The 12,464-nt window shown below is 43.9% G+C and overlaps 1 pseudogene; it reads left to right on the forward strand.

Annotated features, from left to right (window-relative positions):
• The first annotated feature begins 10,351 nt into the window (after positions 1-10,351).
• Positions 10,352-10,457, forward strand: LOC132525039 (small nucleolar RNA SNORA18; annotated as a pseudogene).
• The last annotated feature ends 2,007 nt before the right edge of the window (positions 10,458-12,464 follow it).

Raw genomic sequence — 12,464 nt, forward strand, 5'->3', positions numbered from 1 at the left:
GAAACTTACACAACATTGTAAATCAATTATACTTCAGTTGTTTTAAAAAAAGATAATTCGTCTGGTTACTTGCATTTAGAATTTTTTTAATATAGAAGAAATAGAACCAATAGCTCATGACAAGTTAAAAAAATTAATATTCATTTTCTCCAATTTTTCTCCCCTTATTCTTTTTCTCTCTTTCTCTCTCTCTCCTTTCCTTCTTCTCTCCCCTCTCCCTTCCTACCTATTTCACTCTCTCATTTTATTTTTTATGGAGATTTAACATGAAGCGAACTAATCTTAGTGTAGCCCTTCACTAATGTTAGTGAAGTTTTACATATATATACAAGTGTGGGTACATCCACCCAGATCAAAATTTAGAAGAGCGCCCAGAAATTTTCCGTATGCATCATCCCAGTCAATAAGCAACCCCTCCCCACAGCCCACCAATGGGTAATCATTTTTCTAACATCTATCACCATTAATTAGTTTTGTCTTTTAAACATTGAAATCATGGAATATTTTTCTGCATTTTCTTTTTTTCTCTCAAAATAAAGACTGCAAGATTCATCCATGTGTGAGATATATCAATGGTATATACCACAAGTATATCAGTACTTAACTTCTCCATTCTTGATGGACGTGTAAGTTGTCTTCAGTTTTTGGTTATTATAAATAAAGCACATATGAACATTTATGTTCATGACTTTTGGAGGAAATATTTACTCATTTTTCTTGGGTAAGAGGAAATGAACTTTCAAGGCATGAACTTTCCACTCCCTTCTAAGAGGGTAAATGAGAAGCAATAGCACCAAAAGCAGTATTACATCTAGGGAAACCACCGACACTAATGCCAGTATGAGGTACCGGAAGGAACCAGGGGCAGGGATTCTTATCACATCCCATTTCACTACCAGTTAGACCTTGCAGAGTCCTGTGGCCCCTGGAGAATGTGCACCATCGAGACGTAACCAGGTGGGGACTCCAGCTGCAGCTGCCCAGGTGTGTTATGGCAGAGTCTGCAGAACTTGATCATCTTGGCTTTCCACAAACAACACACAGCTCCATCTCCAAGATGAAATTCAAGTCACCGTACTTCATACACCTACCACGAAAAGAGAGGCACAATGCTTAAGGAGGCAAACCTGCTTTATATCGCAGTCAAAGATATTAGTCATAGCTACCATTCAGTAAATCTGTGCCTTGCCAGGCCCTGTATTAAGAGTAGGACAGCATTTACCTTTACAATGACAATCTTATTTGCCCCATTTACCCCATTTTGTGGATTAAAACCATGTTCATAAAAGCTAATGTATTCAGGGTCTCACAACTAAAAGCTGTTTTAATTGACTCAGCCTGAACTCCCAGCACTGACTTGAGATCTTTGAGGGCAGGAAGAATGTCTAACCATAATTATAGCAACTGTGACTATCGTATTTCTATAAAGAAGAAAAGAAAGGAAAATCTTTAAACCTAACAATCTATACTTCTCTGCATTGCTATTTTATTTGCAGAACTCACAGAAGAGCGGAAAAGACAGAGAAGTACCGACTACCATGAGTATGATCAACCCTAGAATGGAAGTGTAACTCAATAGCTCAGAGAACATAGAGAATCATCTCTCAATCCCTGAGAGCCATTGGGTCTTCAAAAGAGAGATGTTTGAACTTGGCTTTGAAGGTGGACTATTCTTTCAGTAAACACAGTAAAGAAGGTGGCATGTACTGACAAATTCTAAGGTTCAGCGTGAGCAAGGGTATAGAGTTACAGAAGAAAGTCTACAGAGATGATATTCAAAGACTGGTAAGCAGAGGGTGTGTGGCCCAGTGGAGTTGGGAAGTGTTTGTGTTGGGAGTGACGAAAGGAAAAGTAGGCTGGGAAGAAAGTACAAAGTGTCCTGACTGTCTTGCTAAGTAAGGAGTTTATTCAATAAAGAGGAAATGAAGAATAAGGCATGCAAACAGAGTGGGTTTCAGTTAAGTAGCTATGGAGATGGTTACACACACCCCTGACATTTCAACAAACACTGGATTAGTCAGGATAGGCTAGTTTGTACTTGATAACAAATAAGCCCAATATGTCTGTGGCTTAACAGAACAAAATTTTAGTAATCACATAAAAGTGTATTGCAGGTCTGGGCAGCCACTTTCCAGGCAGAGACTCTTAAGTCCAAGCAGTGACTCTTAAATCCAAGCAGCTTCCAAAATGGGGGCCTGTCACCCCAGCACAGGACTTCCACAGGTGCCACAACAGGCAAGAGCTCTTGACTGCCACAGGTCAGAAGTGACATCTGGTAATTCTGCTCACAGCTTGTCAGCTTGAAGAAGTAGCAGGGCACCATCTACCTGCAAAGGAGCTGAGAGACAGAGTCTTCCTGTGCCCAGCAAGGGGTGAAGAAGGGGTATAATGGAGCATTAGCAATCTCTACGACAAACACTGAGGAGTTAAATTTTTATTTGGTTTAGTCACTGCTGAAATGACTATCAATGTCAAACATTTCTCTATCATTTCTTCCCTTATAATTTTAATTTGTGGTTTTGGCTTCAGAACAAATCCTGCTTTTCACATATTTTGCAACTTAATTATTTGGGTTAGAGAGTGGCCTTCGTTTACTGTTCACTTGGAAGGAAAGAAGTATTTTTGAACTGTAATTATGTTGATTTAGTAGTCACACTGTTAAATTTAAAAAATTGAAACATTCTAAACAAAAAGCTTGCCATGTGTTGTAGGTTGCAGGTTCCAGTTGGCTTTGCACAGGGAATCTCAATACACAGAATATAGCTCCTGGGCATCTGCAGCCTCCACCTTTAATTCAGCCCACGTGTCCCTGTACCATACACTCACCTGTCTGTAAGGCGAGCAGTGAACACCCCTGCTGCTTTCTCCCCCCTCCAGCTGAGGTTTTTGTCCCTTGGTGCCCCGCCCAACAGGAGCCCAGAAGTACACTTAGCTGCTGAGTCCAAGCCAGCTTCCATGGCTGCCTTTCCAGGCCTTGACTTGGCTTTGCTCTACCTACACTCCCAAATTTTGGAAGGATCTGCCAGTGCCTCCTAGGATTCTACCCCAGCTGGTCACCTGATCACCAAATTAAGTTCGTTTGGAAGCCAGATTTACTTGCATTCATCAACAGACTCCAGGTCAGTGTGGGGAGTTCAGAGTAACAGTCAACACTCCAAGGAGACTGAAGGAGAAGGACTAAGTACACATCCATGACCAGTACCAGGAGGGCTTCCAGTGCATGACTCATCCCTGTTGTTCTAAAAGAACCCAGCTCTGAGCTCCCCTTGAAGGAGGTTGGCCAGAACACCCATGTCACTCATTCGATCTCCCTTGGGATTCCCACTGGCTGGTTGAAAAACCAAGCCCAGGGCTCACATGCTTCTGAATAGGTGTGATTCTTCCCTCTTGATCATGGTATCTTTACCACATGTCCTTGTTCAAAGTCAGCCCTTCATCATGCCCAAGGAGGGTGAGAGAAGACCCAATCTGATGCATCTCCACCATCCCAGAGTTCCTCTGCTTAGTGGCAGATGCCACAGGCATTCTGTGCAAAGCCCAGGAGTAGCAGGTGGATGTCCAGGACTGTGGAGCCCACCTCGCTGATTCCTCTCCTGCCCAGGAAAGCCCACTTGCCAAGTGTCTGTCTGTGCCCTCTCTTATTTGAAACCCACCAAAGCCTCCTTCGACTGGATCCTTCTTAATTCGCTGAAGGGTCCGATAGCCCTGGAAAACAGAGAAACAGAGGAGTAGTTCTCACATCCACCAGTGATGGCCAAGGGCTGCTTCTTGAGGGAAGGACCATGAAAATCCAGGTTGAGTTTGTGTGCCCTGTTGTTTTAATTCCTGTTCATCCCACCTCGTTTCTCTGCACCAGGAAAGAAGTCAAAATGATAAGACTCAGTGCCTTTTACTGAGTGCCTTTTATGCACCAAACACGTTTATCAGTGTAATATCCGGAATCTTCACAAATGCCCTAAAAGCATTCCCAAGTCGCAGATAGGAAAAAAGCTGCTGAACCAGTCTTGGTTCAGAGCTCACACTCAGGCCTCCCCACCAGACAGGGCCTCAGGGCCTAGGACACCAGAACCCACAGCCAGGCTGCACCTACAAGACAAGGCTGCACCTAGTACTTCTGAAGTGCTGGGAGCCTCCATTACTGATACGTTACACAGAAAATGCAGACAATAATCCTTATATTCGTTGGTTCTCCAGAGAAACCAAACCCGTAGGAGAGAGAGAGGGAGAGAGATTTTAAGGAATGTGTTCATGTGTTTGTGGGGTCTGGAGAGTCTGCAATTTGCAGGGCAGGTCTGCAGCTTGCAAATTTAGATGAGTTGAAGTTGCAGCAGTGAATGTGAGAAACTGAAGCAGGGTTTTTATCTTGCAGTCTTGAGGTAGAACTCCTTCTTTGGGAAACCTCGCTCTGTCTTTGCTCTGAAGAACTTCAGATTGATTGGATGAAGCCCACCCACGTTATGAAGTGTTATTTGCTTTACTTTCAAGTCAATTGATTGGAAATTGTCAATCACATCTTGAAATACCTTTCCAGCAACATCTAGACAGGAGTCTGAGCAAATTACTTGGGCGCTGTGACCTGGCCAAGCTGAACATAAACTTAACCATCGCTGTTCCTATACTCAGTGCAATACGGGGTTGAAAGCGTTTTTCTGCTCAAGGTGGCTTCCCCTGACAAATGCAGGAACTGCCTGGGGTGTCACTCAGTCCCAGGTGCCAGATGAAGCCCGAGGTGAGACCTGTCCAGGGGGCTCCAACCCCGCACCAGGCCCCGCCAGCTGTCCCCGCTCAAGGACAAGCTGAGGACACCCTCCTCTTGCTGGCTTTCAACTCTGAGATTTTTTTTTCTTTCAATTTGTTTGTTTTTGTTTCCTAATCTTTGAGGATATATTTATTCTGTTTTAAAAATACTTAAGCCCTTGTAACTCTGCCATGTTTCATAAATTCCGTGTTTCTGATTTATGCTGTTTTTAATTGCTTTCCTTTTACGTTCTTATCCTTTTGCCATCCATCTTCCTAATCTTCAAGTTTGCCGATTTTACTTTTTTCCTTTTTTTTTTTTTTTTTACTATCTCAAAAAGATAGTAAAAGACCAATGGTCTTTTCATGTTCATCAGCTTTTCTTTATAATTATTTTATATTCATTTAGTTCTTTTTCGGTCCCACAGGTATTTCTCCTTCCCTCAGTCTCCTAATCCTTTTTCATTCATGATGGATTTCTAGGCTAATTTTCTATTTCACTCGTTTTAGTCATCTTTCTTTGCTCTTGTGAAGATGTTTGTTTAGCTGATTCTTATTTTAATTTTGCTGTTTTAACTTTTCTTCCTTTTTGTCATTTGTTTTAGAGCTTTCACTTTACCCACTCAATTTTTAAAGCGTTTTTGTTTTAATGATTCTTTTCTCCACCTTTCATTGCCCTCTTGGAGTTTCTTTTTTACTATTTATTTTCACGTGTCTGTCGTCTCGTGAGCGCTGGGACCGGAGTTTGACGGGGCCCTCCTCCGGGTAAGAATCACGGCACAGGCACTGACAAAACCTGCATTTGCTTTTTTCTGTATTTGTTCAACTTAAGTTTGCCCTGTATTTTATACTTTGTACTCGTCTTAAATCACAGATATATATCCTCACGGAAATAGGCCAAGTGTGGCCGTGAAGACTGCCCGTGAAGAAACCACGACAAAAGTGGACTAGCCGGGGCAGTGTTTCTCAGAAGGAGTTTGGGGAGCATCTGCCTCAGGACCACCTGGGGAGGATGCCAAACACAGGTCTGCCTACACCAGAACCTTCTTCAGAATTTCCCCAGACGGTTTGCATGTACATGAAGCTCGAGACCCACAGACTCGAGGTCCTTGGTTTAAAAGCCTCTTCTTCCCTCCAGCTGGCCTTCTGTCTTCCCATCTGTCTCCACCCAGAGCCCCCCACTTCACTTAGTCCCCCTGCAGCATGGGCATCTCTTTTCCAGGGCATTCCACGTCTTGGCCCTTGCAGAGGGGCTTCTGAACCACTGAGGGTGTAATTTGGTCTGATCCCCACCCCTGGAAAGAGCTGGACACCTGAACTCCCATCCATTCAAGTCCATGGCCCGGGATGGGAGAGCAGGAGTGACACAGATGCCCACAGGGTGGAGAGCCCGAGGAGAGGCCAGGGCGGGGAGGGCAGCCTCCTTCAGACCTCCCGGCTACTCACCGAGTCCCAGCGCATGAGGCGGGCAAGTGAAGATGTGGCCAGGATGAACGCGGAACTTATGCAGAGGCGGCGGCGCCTCTAAACCCTGACCCAGGCTGTAGAGCTTCCAGAAGTGCGAGCAGACCCTGCTCCAACTGCACGGGCACCTGGGCCCGTGGCAAGGCCGCATCCTCGAGCCTTCAAGCCCAACCTGGGGAGCCGATGGTATAAAATACGTGCCAAGAATGTACTATTTGAACTAAAGGGAGAGGAGGTGAGACAAAATACCCAGGAAGAGACCTTTCTTCCTCAAATTCTAAACTTCCTCAACAACCATGATGTGGGGAATCTCCCTAATTCTCCATAATCTGGCTGTCACTTCCCAGCGCCTGTCAACGTGGACCTGTCTCAAAGGTTAATAATCTTATATCCCCGTGGTAGTTTGCTAGTGCAGCCATAACAGATACCATGTATTCTCTCACAGTCCTGGAGCTGGAAGTCCAAGATCAAGGTGTAAGCAAGGCTGCTTTCTCCCAAGGCCTCTCTCCTCGGCATGTAGATGGCCGTCTTCTCCCTGTGTCCTCACATGGTCATCCCGCTGTTCATGTCTGTGCCCTGAACTCTTCTTATAAGGACACCAGTCCTATGGGATTAGGACTCCACTTTAGCTTTGTCACCTCTTTAAAGACCCTGCCTCCAAATACAGTCACATTCTGAGGTCCTGGAGGTTACGACTTCAACAAATGAATTGGGGCGAACCTGACTCAGCCCATAACAATTGCCGAAGGCAAACTCATGGTGCTTGTTCTCTGCCAACTCAGTGTGACGGCAGCTCCCGGAGAGTCTGGGGCGTCACTGTGAGTGGGTGGCATGCTCAGCCCTGGGACCCCTATGAGGAGTCTCTCTGGAGGCTGCCTGGCCCCTCCTGCAGGTACTTTGCTTCCTTTTCTGTCTCCCTTCCCTCAGCTGGTTCCACGCTGCTGGCCTTCTCTGCAGCTCTGGCCTCATCCCTCCTTCTTATCTCGATTGTGATTATCTCAGAAGTGTCGTTTCCTGTTTTCATGTTTTCTTGAGTCTTCTATTATAAAATTCCAGGCCAAGAACTTACAGGGAAACAAAATGATCCCTAACCAGAAACCCTGTTGAAACAGCATACAGTATTCAATTGTCCTGTGAAAAAGTGATCATTACATGAAAAATAGTTTTCAGGTAAAACTCAGTTTGAGTTTCTCACCAGTTGAACATAAATGAAAATAAAACAAAAATGACAAGGTCACATTTTCCAAATGAACAGAATAATTTTGCATCAGGAAAGATCTGCACACATGCAACTGAAATTCACAGCAGTCTTGAAATCCAGCACCAGGTAACATAGGTGGTAACCCAGAGTGTCACGTCTAGCCTGCTATCCCTAGACGTTTTTGCTTATCATATTTGGAAATTCATTCCCTCCAGCCTTTTCTAAGGAGACCAAGAATAATGTTGCCATTTCAGAAATTCAGTATTAGGGCTTAGTTTCTTATTTCTGGACAGGTGGGCAATGACTTCATTTCTGTCCTTCCCTCTCCCCCGCACTGTGGTTCTCCAGAACCCCTGTGATTTCACTGGTCTTCAGTGCTTGTCCTAACCCTTGGTTAGTCATGATTCAAGCATTTTACTCGTACAGTACACCTGCAGTATTGAGGTATTTGTGGCAAAGAAAAGTTGCTACTCGCTAAGATCAAACATCTTGTAAGCATTGATGGGGAGGGAAGTTGCGAGGCAGTCGTGATCAAGAAAACTGCAGGAGTCCTGAGGACTGAACTGGTGGAGGCGGCATGGTCCAGGCGATGGGGCCTTCCAGCTCTGGCAACAGACGCCTGGGAGGAGCATCCTTTCCTCTTTCCCTGTTGTGTTGCCTAGTTAGCTAACCTCTCTGAGCCTCGGTTTCCCCAACTATGTGTTCATAATAACCTGTACCTCACGATTTCTGAGGGGGGAGAGTGTACAGATGGTGCCGAAAGCAGAATCTTCACATTGCAGCTGCTCAACAATCCCCTCATCCCACCACCAATTTCCAAAGAGAGTCGGTTTTGGGTAAAAACGATGTGGTCTGTGCATACAGTGGAATACCTCTGAGCCTTCAAAAAGAAGCCAGGGACTTCCCTGGTGGTGCAGTGGTTAAGAATTCGCCTGCCAATACAGGGAACACGGGTCGATCCCCCGTCCCAGAAGATCCCACGTGCCACGGAGCAACGAAGCCCGTGAGCCACAACTACAGAGCCTGCGCTCTAGAGCCTGCGAGCCACAACTACTGAGCCCTCAAGCCACAACTACTGAGCCTGCATGCCTAGAGCCCATGCTCCACAGCAAGAGAAGCCACTGCAGTGAGAAGCCCGCGCACCGCAACGAAGGGTGGCCCCCACTCGCCGCAACCAGAGAAAGCCCGCGCACAGCAACGAAGACCCAACACAGCCAAAACTAAATAAATAAAAAATAAATAAATTTATTTTTTGAAAAAAGAAGAAGAAGCCAATTCTGCCATAGGCAACCACAGAGATGAACTTGGAGGACGTGACACTAGGTGAAATAAACCAGCCACAGAAAGACAAATACCTCATGATTCACTTCTATGAGGAAGCTAAAATAGTCAAAGTCATAGGATCGAAGAGCAGAGTGGTGGCTGCCAGGAAGGAGGGGGAGATGGGGGGTTATTAGTCATCGGGCATAAAGTTTTCGGTCAAGCAAGTTGGGTACGTTCTAGAGATCAGCTGTACAACTTTGTGCCTATAGCCCACTGCACTGGACTGCACATGTAAACATTTGTAAGTGGGTAGATCTCAGGTGAAGTGTTCTTACAGCAGTAAAATAAAATTGAAGAGAGAAAGAGAGAGATAGAGATGGCTGTGTGTCTCCAGGCTGTGTGCTTGCTTCTCCCAGGGGCTTTCTCTCTAAGTAGGTCAGTCTCCTTGCTTCTACCCACTCCTATTCCCTGTTCCTCCGGTGTTGCCAATGTCCCAGCACGCTTACTGCCACGCCTGACCCAGTTACAGCGCTCAGCCGTCCTCTCCACAGAGCCAGCCTTGGCCCCAGGGGCTTACATCGCCTGAGCCTCCACTCTTAATACTCAGCACCTCAGCTCCTTACATGACAGTGTGTAGCCACCGTGAGGCTGTTAACTCTGTGCCACTCACCTCCACCCCTGCCTCTCCACCATGATATCCATGAGGCAACTTGACCACAGGCAGCTGTAACACATCATGGTTATTTGCAGCAAGACAGAAGCCTGCCCCAAACCACTGATTTCTAGGAACCTCAGTTTAGATTCCAAGAATAATATTCGTGGCAGACACCATGACGATGCCACGATTGCTGGCAGCTGCATGGCCTTGCAGCTCACAAGACAGTGCCGAGGTTTCTACGCGCTGTCCCTAATTAGGTTCAGCCCCTTCTACCATTTAGTAAATTATTTTTATGGTGAGTGTCAGAGCTAGCTGTACTCTGGAAAAATACTTCTTCTCTAATTCTGGCTCTCGCTCTAGCATAAGCCCCCAGCCTCCACCTTCTGTGAACCACTTTAGGAAAGACGGATTGTCCAGGGGTGGGAAAGGGAATCTGCTTCTGTCCATGATCGGTCGTTTCTATAGGACCGAAGCAAGGGAGGGGATTTTCTGTCTTAGAATCACAGAACAGGCTCCATTATTTGAGCCTTCCTTGTGACGTCTTGCCATCAAGAACAAGCATGTTAACACAGTATTCAATAAATATGTATTATGTACCTCCAGGTTACTTGATGGAGCTTAAGACCCTACCCTTGTTCTAGCAGATTTTAATAGAATAAAATAATGAGCAGAATAGACCTTAATGTATGTAAGAATTGGGTATATGTTAAAGGATCCATTAGAAAAAAGATGGGTTATGGACCATTTTACATTAGGAAAATGACTCGTAGTTGGTAGCCAAAAATGATGATAATAAGTTCTTACCTCATATATCTGTCAAAATACATTTCCAACAGAGTCCAGAGTTAAATCTAGCATTTGCTATAAAAGATATTACTTTTCTGTTGGGCAAAGGACTTGCTGATACAAAACATTAAAATAAATTAAAGTGGAAACAAAATGACAGATTGGACATTATAAGAGTTTTAAGCACCTTTATATACCATACTCGAAAATACAAAAAAACTTTCTTGAAAAATATATAGGCTATTGATATATCAGAAAATAGTGGAAACGTCTCAGAGATTAACTGTGTGGTTTCCTTTACTCATAGAACTACCTGTTAGATCTGTGGGAAAGAACTACAAGACAGATCTGCCAGGTAAACTATGAAAAACCTAACAAACTTTTTATCTTAGGTATTGGCATATCCCAGTGATCTGTACTGTTCTAGGGTGTGATGGCTGAGAAGTGAATATGATTTGAACCTAATACATTTTTAGAGGGTGTCAAATTCAGAACCAGGCAGATCCATCTCCTGACCCTAAACATGATCCTAAAGTAAATCGCTTGAGGAAATTGGATCCCAAAGATTACAGGTGGGGAATTTTGAAGTGTGTCCATATTTCATTGGAGATCAAAGAAGCCTAACTGAAAGAACTGTGGGCTGACTCACATGATAACTTCTTTTTAAAAGGGCTATTTTATCTTGAAGGTTATGAGTTTGGAGGAACTAAGGTGATTGGCAGTGGAAAGCATCAGAACGTGTGAAATTCCTTAAAAATTTATTGACTTAAATAACTTTGTGTTACACATAATAAAAAAAAATGCTTTACACTTAAAAAAAAAAACAAAGAAAATAGAACACTGATCATGTGGAGAAATCGCGAATAAAATTTATCACAGGCTCATCTTCCAAGAAATAAGCACGCAGGCATGTGATATGAACCAACAGTCAGCAGGGGAGAAAATACAGAAAGTAATAAAAATATGAATAAATTATCCTGCAGCTATTTCCTCTGCATGTGACACCATCCCTCCTTTCTCCACTGAACTTCTACTCACCTTCACGGACCCTGTGATCGTTATCATCCCTGTGAGTATTCCTCTGCCTCCCCTGGGGCCCCATAGCTATGTACAAGCTACTGCTACTTTATCATATCTGGTTATTTAGCAAAGATTTAATAAGGATGTCCTAGGTGATGCTCTTTTAGGCACAGGGCTCAAGAGTAAATCAGAGAGATGTGATTCCTAGATTCCTGAAGCATACTTTTTTATTACAAAGGATGCATGTGCATATGTCCAGACTGAATCCTTTGAGGACCTGAATCCCATCTCATTTATCTATGCCATCATATCCCTACTGCCTGCGTACTACCTGAGACATGATAGATAGTAATTTGCTGATGAATTAACTCACAGCTAGTTCACTGTCCTATGAGTACAGTGTCTTATAAATGTGTTTCTAAGCAGAAATATAAGCTGAGATACAAACAGAAAACTTTTGTTCACTGCATATTAATAACAGTAAAATAAGAACAAACTAAATGTATGTTGTAGTTAGTTTCCAAAGACAGTCACCAATGCTTCATGCCTGTATTTACATCCCTATGTACTCATCTCCCAAATGAATGAGACTGAAGGGGTACATGTGACTCCCAAAACTAAATCACAAGGAGAATTGGAGCTTCCACCTCAGTCTCTTAGAAGGTGGATTCTGGGAGAATCCTGCTGCCATGTCCGAAGTCCGGCCATCCTGAGACCACCATGATGTGAGAAAGCCCGAGCAGCCACACGTGAGGCTGAAAGGAGAGGAAATGATGTGTGGTCGTTCCCCCAGCTGTCCCAGTCCAGCCCCACGGAGGTGCCAGACATAAGGTGAACCTCCTTCTACACCTAGCCCCATTCAACCCCTGGATGATGTCAGCCCAAGTCACCACCTAAGCAGCAACATTTGAGATTTCAAGTACGAACACACCCAACTGAATGCAGTCATCCCATAAAACTATGAGAGTTTGTTTGTTTGTTTTCTTTTGAGCCACTACATTTTGGGTTGTTAGGTGATAGAGAATCAGAACGGTATCCATCTACCAGATAGCATAGCATGCAGCATCTTAAATGATAGTTACAATAGGTTTTCAAATGCCTAGAAAATGCTTTTGGTATACTAGTAACTCAAATAAGCAGACATTAATTGCATTGTCAATATGATCTCAACTACATAAAGAAAAAAAAGTAGAAAAATAATGGAAGGAAATTTGCCACCATGTTAACGATGATTGTCTCTGGGTAGTAAAATTATGAGTAACTTATATTCTTGTTTTTTTTTTAACTTTCTACAATTAGCATGAAATTCTTTAATAAGCATAAGAGAAGAAAACA

This window comes from Lagenorhynchus albirostris, chromosome 8, assembly GCF_949774975.1.
Source record: "Lagenorhynchus albirostris chromosome 8, mLagAlb1.1, whole genome shotgun sequence".
NCBI classification, from domain to species: domain Eukaryota; kingdom Metazoa; phylum Chordata; class Mammalia; order Artiodactyla; family Delphinidae; genus Lagenorhynchus; species Lagenorhynchus albirostris.